The sequence below is a fragment of the Balaenoptera borealis genome (assembly GCF_965194805.1).
Source record: "Balaenoptera borealis genome assembly, chromosome: 3".
Lineage (NCBI taxonomy): Eukaryota > Metazoa > Chordata > Mammalia > Artiodactyla > Balaenopteridae > Balaenoptera > Balaenoptera borealis.
Genome location: NC_138866.1, coordinates 58160271 through 58177812, shown reverse-complemented (window position 1 = coordinate 58177812; position 17542 = coordinate 58160271). Strand labels below are relative to the sequence as shown.

The following is a 17542-nucleotide window of genomic DNA, read 5'->3' as shown; positions in this document are numbered from 1 at the left end:
TATGGCTGTTAGTATTTGCCTTATGTATTGAGGTGCTCCTATGTTGGGTGCATAAATATTTACAATTGTTATATCTTCTTCTTGGATCCATCCCTTGATCATTATGTAGTGTCCTTCTTTGTCTCTTGTAATAGTCTTATTTTAAAGTCTATTTTGTCTGATATGAGAATTGCTACTCCAGCTTTCTTTTGATTTCCATTTGCATGGAATATCTTTTTCTACCCCCTCACTTTCAGTCTGTATGTGTCCCTAGGTCTGAAGTGGGTCTCTTGTGGACAGCATATATACGGGTCTTGATTTTGTATCCATTCAGCCAGTCTGTGTCTTTTGGTGGGAGCATTTAATTCATTTACATTTAAGGTAATTATCGATACGTATGTTCCTATTCCCATTTTCTTAAATGTTTTGGGTTTGTTATTGTAGGTGTTTTCCTTCTCTTGTGTTTCTTGCCTAGAGAAGTTCCTTTAGCATTTGTTGTAAAGCTGGTTTGGTGATGCTGAACTCTCTCAGCTTGTCTGTAAAGGTTTTAATTTCTCCCTCAAATCTGAATGAAATCCTTGCTGGGTAGAGTAATCTTGGTTGTAGGTTTTTCTCTTTCATCACTTTAAATATGTCCTGCCATTCCCTTCTGGCTTGCAGAGTTTCTGCTGAAAGTTCAGCTGTTGACCTTATGGGGATTCCCTTGTGTGTTATTTGTTGTTTTTCCCTTGCTGCTTTTAATATTTTTTTCTTTGTATTTAATTTTTGATAGTGTTATTAATATGTGTCTTTACATGCATCTTCTTGGATTTATCCTGTATGGGACTCTCTGTGCTTCCAGGAGTTGACTAACTATTTCCTTTCCCATGTTAGGGAAGTTTTCAACTATAATCTCTTCAAATGTTTTCTCAGTCCCTTTCTTTTTCTCTTCTTCTTCTGGGACCCCTATAATTCGAATGTTGGTGCGTTTAATGTTGTTCCAGAGGTCTCTGAAGCTGTCCTCAGTTCTTTTCATTCTTTTTTATTTATTCTGCTCTGCAGTAGTTATTTCCACTATTTTATCTTCCAGGTCACTTATCCGTTCTTCTGCCTCAGTTATTCTGCTATTGATCCCTTCTAGAGTATTTTAAATTTCATTTATTGTGTTGTTCATCATTGCTTGTTTCCTCTTTAGTTCTTCTATGTCCTTGTTACATATTTCTTGCATTTTGTGTATTCTATTTCCAAGATTTTGGATCATCTTTACTATCATTATTCTGAATTCTTTTTCAGGTAGACTGCCTATTTCCTCTTCATTTGTTAGGTCTGGTGTGTTTTTACCTTGCTCCTTCATCTGCTGTGTGTTTTTCTGTCTTCTCATTTTGCTTATCTTACTGTGTTTGGGGTCTCCTTTTCACAGGCTGCAGGTTCGTAGTTCCTGTTGTTTTTGGTTTCTGTCCCCGGTGGCTAAGGTTGGTCCAGTGGGTTGTGTAGGCTTCCTGGTGGATGGGACTAGTGCCTGTGTTCTGGTGGATGAGGCTGGATCTTGTCTTTCTGGTGGGCAGGTCCACGTCTGATGGTGTGTTTTGGGGTGTCTGTGGCCTTATAATGATTTTAGGCTGCCTCTCTGCTAATGGATGGGGCTGTGTTCCTGTCTTGCTAGTTGTTTGGCATAGGGTGTCCAGCCCTGTAGCTTGCTGGTCGTTGAGTGGAGCTGGGTCTTGGTGTTGAGATGGAGAACTCTGGGAGATTTTCACCGTTTGGTGTTACATGGAGCTGGGAGGTCTCTTGTGGACCAGTGTCCTGAAGTTGGCTCTGCCACCTCAGAGGCACAGCCCTGATGTCTGGCTGGAGCACCAAGAGCCTTTTATCCACACAGCTCAGAATAAGAGGGAGAAAAAATAGAAAGAAAGAAAGAGGATAAAATAAAATAAAATAAAGTAAGGTAAAATAAGATAAAGTTATTAAAATAAAAAATAGTTAAGAAAAAAAATTTTTTTTAAGTAAAAAAAAAACAAACAAAAAAATGGACAGATAGAATCGTAGGACAAATGGTGAAAGCAAAGCTATACATACAACATCTCACACAGAAGCATACACATACACACTCACAAAAAGAGGAAAAAGGGAAAAAATAATATATCTTGCTCCCAAAGTCCACCTCCTCAATTTGGGATGATTCATTGTCTATTGAGATATTCCACAGATGCAGGTACATCAAGTTGTTTGTGGAGCTTTAATCCGCTGCTCCTGAGGCTGCTGGGAGAGATTTCCCTTTCTCTTCTTTGTTGGCACAGCTCCCAGGATTCAGCTTTGGATTTGGCCCCGCCTCTGCGTGTAGGTCGCCTGAGGGCATCTGTTCTTCGTTCAGACAGGACGGGGTTAAAGGAGTAGCTGCTTCGGGGGCTCTGGCTCACTTAGGCTGGGGGGAGGGCGGGGTACGCAATGTGGGGCGGGCCTGCGGCGGCAGTGGGCAGCATGACGTTGCAGCAGCCTGAGGCGCGCCGTGCGTTCTCCTGGGGTAGTTGTCCCTGGATCACGGGAGCCTGGCCGTGGCGGGCTGCACAGGCTGCCGGGAGGGGCGGTGTGGATAGTGGCCTGTGCTCGCACACAGGCTTCTTGGTGACGGCAGCAGCAGCCTTAGCGTCTCCTGCCCGTCTCTGGGGTCTGTGCTGATAGCCACGGCTCACGCCCGTCTCTGGAGCTCCTTTAAGCAGCACTCTGAATCCCCTCTCCTCACGCACCAGGAAACAAAGAGGGAAGAAAAAGTCTCTTGCCTCTTCGGCAGCTCCAGACTTTTTCCCGGACTCTCTCCCGGCTAGCCGTGGCGCACTAGCCCCTTCAGGCTGTGTTCACGCCACCAACCCCAGTCCTGTCCCTGGGATCCAACCTCCGAAGCCCGAGCCTCAGCTCCCAGCCCCCGCCCACCCCGGCGGGTGAGCAGACAAGCCTCTCGGGCTGGTGAGTGTTGCTCGGCGCCGAGCCTCTGTGCGGGAATCTCTCCGCTTTGCCCTCCGCACCCCTGTGGCTGCGCTGTCCTCCGTGGCTCCGAAGCTTCCCCCCTCCACCACCCGCAATCTCCGTCCACGAAGGGGTTTCCTAGTGTGTGGAAACCTTTCTTCCTTGAAAGCTCCTTCCCACTGTTTCGGGTCCCGTCCCTAATCTTTTGTCTCTGTTTTTTCTTTTTTCTTTTGCCCTACTCAGGTACGTGGGGAGTATCTTGCCTTTTGGGAAGTCTGAGGTCTTCTTCCAGCGTTCAGTGAGTGTTCTGTAGGAGCAGTTCCACGTGTAGATGTATTTCTGATGTATCTGTGAGGAGGAAGGTGATCTCCGCGTCTTACTCTTCCGCCATCTTCTCCTCTCTCGGTAAATTACTTTTAACTAAAGTATGGTTTTAGTTGCAATGTCACCAGTTTTTTGCATTGATGTTCTCTTTTTGTTCCAGGACCCAATCCAGAGCACTACATTGCATTTAGTTCTCATGTCTCCTTAGTCTCCTCTGGTCACTGACAATTTCTCAGTCCTTCCTTGTTTTTTATGACCTCAAATGTTGAGAAGTACTGACCAAGCATCCTGTAGAACATCTTCCAACCTGGGTTCTTGAGATGTTTTTCTGATAATTAGATCGAGTTTATGGGTTTATAGGAAGAATACCACAGAGGTTAAATGCCCTTCTTATCAAACTATATCAGGGGGTACATGATATGCACCCAACATCACTGGGGATATTAAGCTTCATCACTTGATTAAGGTATTGTTTGCCAGGTTTCTCCAGTGTAAGTTATTATTTATCCCCTTACCTATTCTGTTCTTTGGAAGCAAGTTACTAAGTCAAGTCCACCCTAAAGTGTGTGTGTGTGAGTGTTTGTGTGTGTATATGTGAGTATGTGTGTGTGTGTGTTATAAGCTTCACTCTCTCGAAGCAAGAATATCTACATATATGAAATAAATTCCTTCTGTAAGAAATATTCAACTGTTTCCCACCATTTATTTATTCAATCATTTATTTATTTCAATATGGACTCATGTATGTTTATTTTATACTTTGGGTTATAATCTAATACTACATTATTTGTTTTGCTGCTCAAATTGTTCCAGCTTTGTCCATAGGGGTCTCTTTAGAGTTGGCTCCTTTGTTCCTCTAACCCGTCTTCATTCCTTTGTATTTTGAGCACTTCCTTACTTTCTGGTACTATAAGATGCTCAAAGCTCATCTTGTATTTTGCCTGCCCCATCCCTAGAACCAGCCATTTCTCCAAGGAACTTGGTTCTTTTTATTAGAGAATGATATTTAGAAACTAAGATCTGGACACTGGGTGTGCTTGTTGATGGAATGTTATTGTTTCTAGGACTTATCTGCACACAGACTATAAATATATGTAGGCGTAATAACCTATGTGAAAAACATATCTATAATTGTTTTTATATCTATCTGTCTATATATTAAGCTAAATATTAGTTCATTCTGATGTTTCTGACTCTAATTTAGTACCACATGATTTAGTCTAACCTTCCTTTTTGTTTATGTATCACATCTCTCTTCGAAAGTGAGAAACTTAGCTAAATATAATTTATTTTAAAATTTTGATTTCAGTTTATTTTTTTATATTTACTCTTTTGGCACCATCGATGTGTGGGACATTTCTTATATAGAACATATGATTCATTCAATAATAATATAATACACATTTTTCCTTTGAATGCATTATATTATATGCATATGTAGGTTGTTAATTTGAAATATGTTATCATTAATGTAAGTACCAGCTGTGCTTTTCATGCAAGGGAGGAGTATAGCAAGAGTTTAAGAATAATGTTGAGTGAATAATTGGACTTAATAAAATTATCCTAGTATGAACTGTAGTTATTTGAAGCTGTAGATCAGTGGTTCTCAGCCTCAGCTGTACATAGGTATCACCTGAGGTGTTTTAAACAAATTCTGATGCATGGGTCTTACCTCTAGAGATTCTGATTTTATTTGTCTCGGTTTAGAATGAGCATAGGGACTTTAAAAGCTCCCCAGATGGTTTTGATATGCAGCCAAGGTTAGATCAAGGTTCGGAACCTCTGCAGCACTTGGATAAATTAATGCTGATTGCAGCATTTTCTGTACTGTCTTGTTTTCTGAATGTATATATTCCAAGCTAAGTAAACTGTGAAATAGTAATATATGTTTGAGTTTGGACAGCGGGGCACATTGTGTTGTTATAGTTGGTCACTGAAGCATAGTTGTAGCTGTTATAATAAGATTATCAAATGATGTAGTGATCTATGTCTGAGGAATAGTGTGATATGTTGCTTTTCTATTTTGAGTTATAAAACACAGGGCAGACACTAAAATTAAAAATTCCAAAATAAGCTTCTGTAGGAATTATACTCCTGTAAAATTATGACCTGGACATATAAGGGCCTATGCCTGCCTCAGTCCAAATTGCCCCCCAAGCAATTGCAAGATATTCCTTTTTCATTAAACAAACATAGTTACCATGACCCAGTGTTATAGATTGAATTTGGTCCTCCACCCTCCTGCAAATTCATATGTTGAAGCCCTAAGCCCTGCCATCATGACTGTCTTTGGAGATAGTGTGTTCAAAAAATATTTAAGGTTAAATGAGGTTAAACAAATAGGGTTCTAATCAATAGGTCTGGTGTCTCTATAAGAAGAGAAAGAGACACAAAGAGTGTGCATACACAGGGGAGAGGCTATATGAAGGCACATCAAGAAGGTAGATGTCCGTAAGTAAAACAGAGAGGTCTTACCAGAAACCAACCTTGCCAGCACCTTGATATTGGATTTCCAGCCCCTAGAACTCTGAGAAAATAAATTTCTGTTGTTTAAGTCATTGTGATATTCTGTTATGGCAGTCCTAGCAGACTAATATACCCAGGAATTTCACTTCTCAGTACATAATCAATGGATATATATGCACATATTTCAAGAAATGTTCCAGAGAATTCCCTGGCAGTCCAGTGGTTAGGACTCCAGGCTTTCACTGCTGAGGGCCCAGGTTCAGTCCCTGGTCAGGGAACCAGGATCCTGCAAGCTGCACAGTGTGACCAAATTAAAAAAAAAAAAAAAAAAAGAAAGAAATGTTCCAAAATATTTATAATAGCTTTATTCATAATAATCCCAAACTGGAAACATCCCAAATGTCTAAACTTAAGTGTACTATTCAATGAGCTTGACATACACACATAACCGTATAATCCAAACGTTTAATACAATATAGATCATTTCCACCACACTGGAAAGTTCCTACATGTGTCTTCATAGTTAATGCTTCACATTCATAAAAGCTCACTTTTTAATTTTTTTCACTATAGATTAGTTATACCTGTTGTAGATCATAAAATAAATGAAATAAAAAAACATGGAGACCAGAACTACATAGTTTTTGCCAGAAAAAAATAAAATTCTAGTGTTTCAATACTTTTACTAAAAAATTCAATAATATTTTGATATAGCAAAGTCTACAAATATTTAAATGTATAAATCTAAGTTTAGAGAAATAAAAGTAATACTTTTTTCCCATAGTTATTACTTTCATACTTTAGGTCACATCATTACCTTGAAAATAAAGATACTTATCATGGCTAAACTTATAAATCTTAGACATGCCTCCATAATTCACTGTGAATTAAAATAATGCATCATTGTACTTGAATCAGTGATTTACAGCAGGAAATACAAAGTATTTGGAGTTAATGATTTATTCTATTTAGTAATATTCATGTTGTATACATGTGGTTGATGCTTTCTGTGTGTTTATTTTGGACAAATATGGATGTTCATAATATCTGAACTTATATATTTTAATTGTATATCTTGAAGGCATTGATGTGTCAATGGTATCACTATGTTTTTTTTACAGAATTAGAAGAAAAATTGTACAATACTAGATTATACTTTTTTTTCCAGCACAGTTACTTTTTGCAAGGTATACTTTCAGTGCTTTAAAGGGCTTACCTTTAAATTTTGACCAATATTCATTTAAATAAGACATCCTAATAATAAATACTATATAAAAATATAAATTTAGGATACCAGTTAGTTTCTGGCTGTATTGTAAAGATCAGTGGTCTATTATTTTGAATTATTTTTAACTGAGGGGAAATAATGACTCTGATGGTCTTAATTATTATAACCATATCAATGAACATTTTTCTCTAAAATAATATCCTATGTGTATTTCTGAAACAGAAATTCAAGTTAAGTGTGGTTCAAGATGGTGGCAAAGAAAGAGCCTCCTCCCATGGACACAACAAAGCTACAACTACATATGGAATAATTCCCTCAGAAAGGAAATTGAAAACTGGATGAACAGAGCCTCCACAACAAGGGGTAAAAGGAAAGCATCGAGATGAATAGGAGAGGTAGAGATGTGGGGTCACGAAACAAAAACCCACACCCTAGCTGTGGCAATGCACAATCAATAGGGATCACAAAGGTATGACCTTTTCCCTGAGGAGTGAGTGGTTCCAACTCTATAGATCCTTCACAGGAGAGATGAGGCCCCCAAACACATGGTTTTGAAAACCAACAGGAAATACACCCAGGAAAATTATGGAATTTCAGGGAACAGGAAATCTGCTTTTAAAGGGCTCGTGCACAGACTGACTCAACCCAAAAACCAGCACAAAAACACAAATCAAAAAGCACAAGGACTGTAAGTGAAGGGGACCCACCTACTAGTCTTAAAGTATCTGCTGTGGAGGAGATGGAACACTCCCCAGGGACTGAGTCACTGACAGGAGCCATTTATATGATATCAGGCTACCTTGCTAATGCTGATGCTGTCAGGTGCCATTTAAAAATTCTCCATTTAACCTGTTAGTGCCAATGGGTTGACTCTGCTGAGAGACCCGCCCACCTCTGCACCTTGACTGGGCCTCATAGCCAGTCTGGGGGCCAGCTTGGCTCACCAGTGCCCTGTAGCAGCCCTGACCCCAACACAATAGGAGAGCACACAGCTCACATAGGGAACACCTCTTGAGCACCTGTCAAAAGATAAAGGAATTCATCACACCACTAAACCAGTCGCTAAGTAAGAAATATTAAAGGAACTTCTTTAAGCTAAAAAGAAATGGTACTAATTAATAATAAGTAAACATAAAACTAAAAATCTCACTGGAAAAGGTAAATATATAATAAAGTAGTAGATTATTCACTTATAAAGCAAACATGAAATTTAAAAGACAAAAGTAGTAAAAATAAAATTACAATATTAAGGGATGCATAAAATAAAACTATGTAAGATGTGTCATCAAAAGTATAAAACGTGGAGTAAGGAGTAAAAAGATAAAGCTTTGAAGGTGTTCAAACTTAAGTCGCTACCAACTTAAAACAGGCTACAACATACCTAGGATTTCATATGTGAACCTCACAGTAACCACAAGGAAAAAATCTTAAATACACAGAAGACAATAAGAAAGGGATCGGAACATAATGCTAAAGAAACCACCAAAACATAAGGAAAAGGAAAAAGTGAAAAAGAAAGGAACAGAGAGGAACTACAAAAAACAACCAGGAAACAATTATCAAAATGACAATTAATACATACCTATCAATAATTACTTTAAATGTAAATGTACCAAATTTGCCAATCAAAAGACTTAGAATGGCCTAATGGATAGAAGAGTAAGACCCATCTACCCTCTGCCTACAAGAGACTCACTTCAGAAGAAAAGACACACACAGTGAAATTGAAAGGATGGAAAAATATATCCTGAAGAAATGGAAATGAAAAGAAATTTCAAGTAACTAAACTCGTATCAGACAAAATAGACTTTGAAAACAAAGACTGTAATAAAAGACAAAGAGGGCATTACATAAAGATAAAGGAGTCAATCCAGCAAGAAGATTAAAATTTATAAATGTATATGCACCCAACAGAAGGGCACCAAGATATATAAAAAACATATTAACAAACTTAAAGGGAGAAATTGAAAGCGGGGACTTTAATACCTCACTTACAACAATGAATAGATAATCCAGACAGAAAATCAATAAGGAAACATTAGACCAGTTAGACTTAATAGGTATATATAGAACATTCTATCCAAAAGCAATAGAATCTGCATTCTTCTCAAGTGAACATGGATGGGACATTCTCCAGGACAGGTCACATTCACAATAGACTCAAGAAGTTTGAAATCATGTGAAGCATCTTTTCCAATCACAATGGTATGAAATTAGAAATCAATCACAGGAGAAAAACAGGAAAAAAAAGTAACACATAGGATTAAACAACATGCTACTTAACAGCCAATGGGTCATCAAAAAAAAAAGGAAGAAATCAAAAAATATCTAAAGACAAATAAAAAAAGAAATATGACATACTAAAATCTATGCAATGCATCAAAAAAGTGGTTCTAAGAGAGAAGTTCTCAGCAATACAGGCTTACCACAAGAAACAAGAAAAATCCCCAGTAAACAGCTTTACATCTAAAGGAACTAGAAAAAGAATAAAGCCCAAAATTAAAGTTTCAGGATCCAAAATCAATACACAGAAATCTGTGGCATTTATATACACTAATAACAAATTATGAGAAAGAGAAGTTATGAAAACCATCCCATTTACAATTGAATCACAAAGAATAAAATATCTAGCAATAAATTTAACCAAGGAGGTGAAAGACCTGTACACTGAAAATTATGACACTGATGAAAGAAACTGATGAAGAAACAAATAAATGGAAAAATATTTTATGCTCATGGCTTGGAAGAATTAATACTGTTAAAATATCCATACTACCCAAAGCAATCTACGGATTCAATGCAATCCCTGTCAAAATTCCAATGGCATATTTCACAGAACTAGAACAATAATCCCAAAATTTGTATGGAACCACAAAAGATCCCAGATAGCCAAAACAATCTTGAGAAAGAACAATAGGTATCATGTGCCCTGATGTCAAACTATACTAATAAGTTATAGTAACCAAAACAGTAAAGTACTGGCACAAAAAAAGACCCAGAGATTGGTGAAAAAGAATTGAGAGCCCCAAAATAAACCCACACATATATGGACAATTAATTTACTACAAAAGAGCAAAAAACATACAGTGGAGAAAGGATAGTTTCTTCAATAAATAGTGTTGGGAAAACTGGACAGCCACATGAAAAGAATGAAACTAGACCACTGTCTTATATCATACACAAAATTTAACTCAAAATGGATTAAAGACTTGAATGTAAAACCAGAAACCATAAAATTCTCAGAAGAAAACCTACATGGTAACTTCAGTGACATCAGTCTTAGCAATGTTTTTATGGATCTGACTCCAAAGGCAAGGAAACAAAAGCAAAAATAAGCAAATGTGACTTATATCAAACTAAAAACTTCTGCACAGTGAGAGAAATCATCATCAAAGTGAAAAGGCAATCTATTGAATGGGAGAATATATTTGCAAATCATGTATCTGATAGGGGGTTAGTTTCCAAAATATAAAAAGAACTCATACAACTCAACAGCACAACCCAAACAATTCAATAAAAAAAAATGGGCAGAGGATCTGAAGAGACATTTTTCCAAAGAAGTCATACAGATGGCCCACAGGTACATGAAAATATGTTCAACATCACTAATTATTAAGGAAATGGCAATCAAAACCATAATGAGATATCACGTAACACCTGTTAGAATGGCTAGTATCTATTATCAAAAAGATAGGAAATAACTAACGTTGGAGAGGATGTGGAGAAAAGGGAACCCTCATACACTGGTTTTGGGACTATAAATTGGAGCAGGCACTATGGAAACATTATGGAGATTCCTCAAAACATTCAGACTAGAACTACAATATGATCCAACTATTCCACTTCTGGGTATTTATTCAAAGAATATGAAAACACTAATTTAAAAGAGATATATGCATCTCTATGGTCATTGAAGCATTATTTACAATAGCCAAGACATAGAAACAATCTAAGTGTCAATTTATGGATGAATGGATAAAAAACATGTGGTGTATATATATATATATATATATATATATATATATGCAATAGAATACTACTTGGTTATAAAAAAGAATGAAACCTGCTATTTGCAGTAACTTGGATGGACCTTGATGTATTATGCTAAGTGAAATAAGTCAGATAGAGAAAGACAAATACCATATGATTTCACTCATATGTGGAATCTGTGAAACATAAGAATTGAACAAACACAGTAAAACATAAACATGTAGATACAGAGAACATATTAGTGGTTACCAGAGGTAAAGGGGGTTAGGGAGTGAGTAAAAGGGGTGAAGGGAGTAAACTGTGTGGTGATGGATGACCACTTCACTTGTGATGATCAGTTTGTAATATATACAGATGTTGAACTATAATGCTGTACATCTGAAACACACACACACACACACACACACACACACACACACACAAGACTCGGGTTTATCACTGGATCTTGAAAGTAATTTCCAAGTCTGAATATGTTTAAAATATAATAAATCTACCACTATGGCCATATTAAAATGTTACAGGTTTTTAATTGAATTTCCCAGAATCAATGATAAGACATTTCTGATGGTATTTTTAATTATTCAGATTTTTGTCTTTCAAATATTTATTTTCCATGCTCCCACTTGGACAAAGTGCACCTCTTCAGTCCATTGATTTCAGGGACTGTGTGACTTTGGCCTGTGGAATATCCACAGGTGTGATATAAACAGAAGGCTTGAATGTGTTGGAATATTTGGTTTGCCTCGTGCTCTAGTGATCCTTCAAAAGAAGAGAATGACCTCAGCAGCTGCAGCACTTCAGCCTTGGACTCAGAAGAAAAAGATACAGAGTAGACCTAAATTCAACCCACAGCTTGAAAACAAGTTCAGATAAACCACATCCTGATGCAGAACTGTGTAGCTAATTCTTACCTTGATCAGCCCAGTTGTAGTCAACCTGCTGACCCATGAATGCTAGATTTTGAGTTTAGTGGTTATGTGGCAGTAAATAATTATTAGTTATCAAGTGGGAGATATAGAAGCAAAATAGGACATGACCCTTTCTTTTCAAATGTTTATAATCTACTTGGTGAGCTAAGGGGGAAATACAGGAGACTGTGGTCAGGAAAACAAGTTTTATTGATAAACCCAGCATTAGTTGGATGAGGATAGAGATATTTATTTGGTGGGCCACAACTCACATATGGGACTCACTGAAAAACTAAATAGATAGGCTGTTCTAATTACGTATGCTGTATAAATAAACATCCTAACACCTAGTGGTTCAAAACTACAATTTATTATTACTTTGAATATTTACATGTGTTAACATGGTCCAACTAAACAGTTTTCACTTGGGTCTCTCATGTGGTGATAATGTATGTCAGCTGGGCTGTCATCATCTGAACGCTTAACTTTGCTGGATGCATGAAAGAGTTACTACATGGTACTTGATGCTGGCTCTTAGCTGGGACTTTAGTTGGGCTGTCCACTATAGCACCTACACATGGTCTCTTTATGAGGCTTGGGCATCTCACAGCACAGTGGCTGGGTTCTGAGTGGGAATGTCCCAAGAGCAAGCATTTCAAGAGACCCAGGCAGATACTGCAATGCTTTCTAATGGCCTAACCTCAGAACGTCGCTACAGTATTACCATATTCTTTTCATCAAGCAAGTTACTAAGGTCAGCCCAGATTCAAGGTGAGGGGATGTAGACTCCAACTCTTCACGTGGGAAGCAGCATGTACAAACAGGGGGGAAGAGATTGAAAGCGGCCATCTTTGGAACCCATTTACCATAGAGGCTGTATTTGATTTAATTTATATTAAGAGCTTTATCTATAGAGTGCTCATATAATTTGTCATCCACATCACCACATATTTAAGAGTAAAATGGACCCTAAGTATGAATACATTGGAACTTCTCAGAAAAACTGAGGTTTCTATCAGTGTGTTGATTACTAAGCTACTGTGTATTAGCTTTAACTCATCCTTTTGTATTATGCTTTGTGATGCTGGGGCTGTGATTCTGTAAATCACATTTCTCCTTTACCAGCTGGATCCCTCTTAAGCTCTATCACTAGGGGGGCACTGGAGGGAGGCCCAAGGCAGGTAGGGGGAGAAGAGACTTGCCTGTTCCTATTCCCATTAACACTGCCTCAGCAAATCCTCAGTAGTGGCAGTGGGTTCCAGTTCCCAATTTAATTTTTCCGCATTCCCCAATGTACTCCTTCAGATAAATCAGCATCAATAGATGACACCTCCATTTCAGAGGCATGAGGCTCCTGTAAGCTCCTAAGTTCTAATAACCTCAAACTCTTCCCTTTGTTCTTTCTGCTCTAGAGGTGTGAGGTGCTCTTGTTAGTCCTTCAATACCTGTTTAAACAATTCCTTCCATTAAATTCATTGTCAAAAAAAGATGCAGTTTCTGTTTTCCTAACCTTGATTGATACCATGATCTTATATGCCTGACCTGTTTCCTGGTATGTTATTATATTAATCCAAAAGTTTTACTAAATAATCAGAATTACATTGGCCATGTTCTGAGCACTAAAAGTATAAAAAGAGCACAAAACCCAATTCTAAGAACATTTACACATTGCTTAGAGTGAATTTGGAACACTGAAACACTAAATGGCAAGGATTGGGCTCAAAGAAATAAGTTCTGTTACTGATGTGATATAATTCATATAGTTACTATTAAGTATTAAAAAATGTCCCTAAATTACTCTATCAATTTATTGTATGGTGTATATACCTTGGCTTCTTTAACGTAGAACAAATGGATTATATTATAAAGCAGTCATTCACTGATTAATATATATGTAAACAGGGTACTGTGCTAATGTGTATATAAAATCATTTTTATTATTCTATTATCTTAACATACAGTAAAGAGTATTTAATGCGGTGTACTGATGTGCAATCTGTGAGAGAATCAGAATGCTCTGGCACAAATTCTGTGAATAGCAAGCAGATACAAAGCTGGCAAATAGGCTTTAATTTATATTCCACATGGAAATCTCTTAGTAGATAATTTTAGTTATTCATACCCACACATGTGATCTAAGCAATGGATGTGTTCTCCTATAACGTTAATTATTTGTATTTAGAGGATCAAGGCCAAATAAAAGTGGAATTTTTAGTGTTGCCAATTACAAAACACCTTAAAGATTAAATTTATGTATACACTCTTTGAAAAACATTAGAAATGCAGCACCTTCTCTATTCTCCTAAAATTTTTAGTAGTGCACCTGCTTTGCTTAGTGCAAAATGGATGAATTGTAATGATAGAAATTTTCCTAACATTTTGTGTTGACATTAGCTTTTGTTTTCTGTTTTGTTTTGTTTTATCTCCTCTCAGTAGAACAAGAAAACATGCTGACCCAGGTGACTGCATGATTCCTTTTGTCAGATAGGCTACTTAAAGTTCATAGAATCTTTCTCTGTCCTTTGATGGAGCCAGAATAGGTACTGCAGATACACAACAAACATGTGTTTTGATAGTTCTTTTATTAAAAGAACTATGCATTTTTCATATGAGATCTATTTATTTAAAAGCATTTGAAACTGATGTTTTCAGAGATCTTGCTGTTAGAATATGTCACTTAATTATGCTATGGCGGCAGGATCTGCCTATAATCCATAGTATATCAGTAGGAGGTAGAGCAACGTGACTGAAAAAATAGGATCTAATGATTTTGGTTTTTTTAGTCAGCAGGAAGGGGGCTTGCTATAGATACACAAACCTGTGTCTGCAAAGGTGCAGGCGATTTGTTACTTGACCATTATGTATAGGGAATATGGGCAAAAATATCAGGGATATAAATAGTATAGAGGATAAGGAAGAGATATCATAGGCAAAGAAAAGAAAATATATTTTGAAAGGAAGGAAAATAAAATGTTTAAGAAAGAAAGGTCAGAATTTGGGAGCTGGTTGCTAAAATAATTTGTATTTACAAATCCTACTTCATTTTGTTGTTGGGATGGATCATTTTTAATGTGTGCCTTTTTAGTGTGGGTAGATGATAAATGAGCGCAAATTAGCTGAAATTGAAAAATTATTGTTTATCATAAGTTTAGTAAAATAATAATGGGGAATGATATTTTCTGACTAATATTTACTATCTATGTCTTACATGATTGATGGCAATCAAAGAACAGCAATATATTTACCCCAAAACCCTAACTTAAAATCTGTATTTATTCTTCAGTAATTTAGAAGGCTTTCAGAATCTTGTAGGTTGGTAAGATTTTCTAGAATGATCCCTCAAAGTAAAGGTTAGAAGGGGGTAGATACTGAGGGGACAAAAGATTTAGAGTGGTGTAACCCCATTCCTCTGATAGTTGTACCATCATCACCTGGAAGAAACTCAGGAAACATCACTGAAATATTTTTACTCAAGAAGCATCTCCACTCATACCCTAAAATTAATGCCCTAATCCAGGTGTTTCTGTAGACAGTGGGTTTTCTGGTGGCCATGGGCATTCAACTTGTCTCGCTTTCTTTGTCTGTAGCTTACCCATGGCTACTAATCAGAGATTCAAGTCTTAAAACTTAAAAAAAAAAAGCATCTAATTCAAGCTCAGCAAACTAGGGACTTCATGAAAACACTGTGAGAATATATCTACAAAGAATATCTCTTTGTAGAGCAAGTACTTTCCAATACAATCATTGGTTAAATAGTTCTCACTGGTATTTTGTCTATAATTCCTGTTCAAATGGGTTCAGTAGAAGGAACAGTTTCCCAGTTCTTTTCTTAATAACCGGTTGGGCCATGTAAAGTGACCTCTCCAATAACACTAAAAAGTCCATTTATTTGGAGAATTGCACTCAAACAACAGGTTTAGTGTAAATTCCCCTTCTTTACTATGGCACCTTGCTTGTGGTACTTCAGAATATACATAACATATAAATAACCACATGTATTTTTCTTCCCTTCCCCCTGCTTCTCTACCACCACACACAATATTTTCGCCCCATATGTTACTCTATATATTTATCCTGTTGCTTTCCAACACCATCTGTTTTCTTAAGCTATATACATGGTGATTCTATTGCTCCCTCCTTTAGTCATACTTTTGTATTATTTTCAAGGCCATGTAGAAATGGCAGTGATGCAAAATGAAGTTCTAACTTTGGGGATTTTTATTACCATATGTTACTACCTTTTTTTGGGAGGAGTGTCCGAATTTGTCTAAGACTTAAGTAACTCTAGAATTATGTTTAGGACCTGTCTTTCTGTGGAAAGTAATATTGAAAGGAAATAAAATAAAATTTAAAGATTTTTTTCCATCTGTAGGTCTTTGGCATTTATTTTGTCTCTTCTCCAAAAATAAAAGTAAATTTTAGAATTATTTTCAAATTGTTCTTGAGAAATTTGAATGTGGGTCATCTATCTATATTCTACTAATTTATGGCAAAATCTGAGGAGAGAAAACTAAATGAAAATGAGTTCATGTTATCAAGATTTAAAATATGGCCAATGGAATTAAACTTCATATAGGGTGCAATGGAGTCTCATTGTCTTGTGGAAAATTCCAACCCCCTGCAAGTATGTCTCAGGGATGTTCATGCTGTGCTGAAGTTAATAGTCGGGAGATGGTGTCTACCCTCTGTCTTTGGTCTTATCACCTGCTTTCTGCACTATTCAACTCAGGAAAGTGTCTCCAGTAACCTATATTTTGATATATTTGTTCTAGAACACCATCAATTCCATTATTCTGTATTCTATTACACATATAAAAATTCAATGAAAAGCAATCGAAAAGAGAAAAAGACTCCCAGAATTTTAACAAAAATTTCTCACATGTTAGTTTTGTCTCTTTTTTTGGATGAGACTAATGGTATTTAAATGCACCTGTCATAATTTAAATTATTAATGTCTCTTTATATAATAAAAAAGTTAGAATTCAACAAATGATGCACCTGCATTTCCAAATCCAGACAAACATTTTTATGAAATTCACTTTTCTAAGTAGGTGGCTGGTTCAACATAACTATATTAAAATTGCTGTCCAATGTAATAACCAGTCATAATATACAATTTATAAAGATCCCATCACATTTTCAGAAGAAATTTACACAGGAAAAGTGAAACCTACAAAAAATGCTAAAACTTCACTTAAAATAATAAAACCATCATTTTAAGGAGAGAATTGACCAAATGGAAAGAATAATCCGGGTTGTGGACTGTGATGGTTAGTTTTATGTGTCAAATTTCCTGGGGTATAGTAGCCAGTTATTCAATCAAATACTAATCTACGTGTTGCTGTGAAGGTGTTTTGTAGATGTGGTAAACATCTACAATCAGTTGACTGTAAGTAAAGGAGATTTTTCTTGATGATATGGATGGGCCTCATCAGTTGAAAGGCCTTAAGAGAAAAACTGCTTTTCCGTGGAAAAGAAAAAAAAAGAAATTCTCCCTCAAGGCTGAAGTATGAACTCTTACCCAAGAGTTCCAGGTTGCTGGCATGCCCTATGGATTTTTTAAGCCAAACCTTGAGCATAAGCCAGTTCCTTGAAATAAATCATACATATATACATACATGTCTGTGTGTGTGTGTGTCTGTGTGTATATTTCCCTATATATCCTACTGGTTCTGTTTATGTGGAGACCTTGACTGATTTGATAAGG

The 17542-nt window shown here is 36.7% G+C and overlaps 1 long non-coding RNA gene across 2 annotated transcripts in view; it reads left to right on the top strand.

Moving 5' to 3' along the window:
• The window catches only part of LOC309625128, a 162460-nt gene that overhangs the window by 55046 nt on the left and 89872 nt on the right, over positions 1-17542 (top strand). The window lies entirely within an intron of this gene.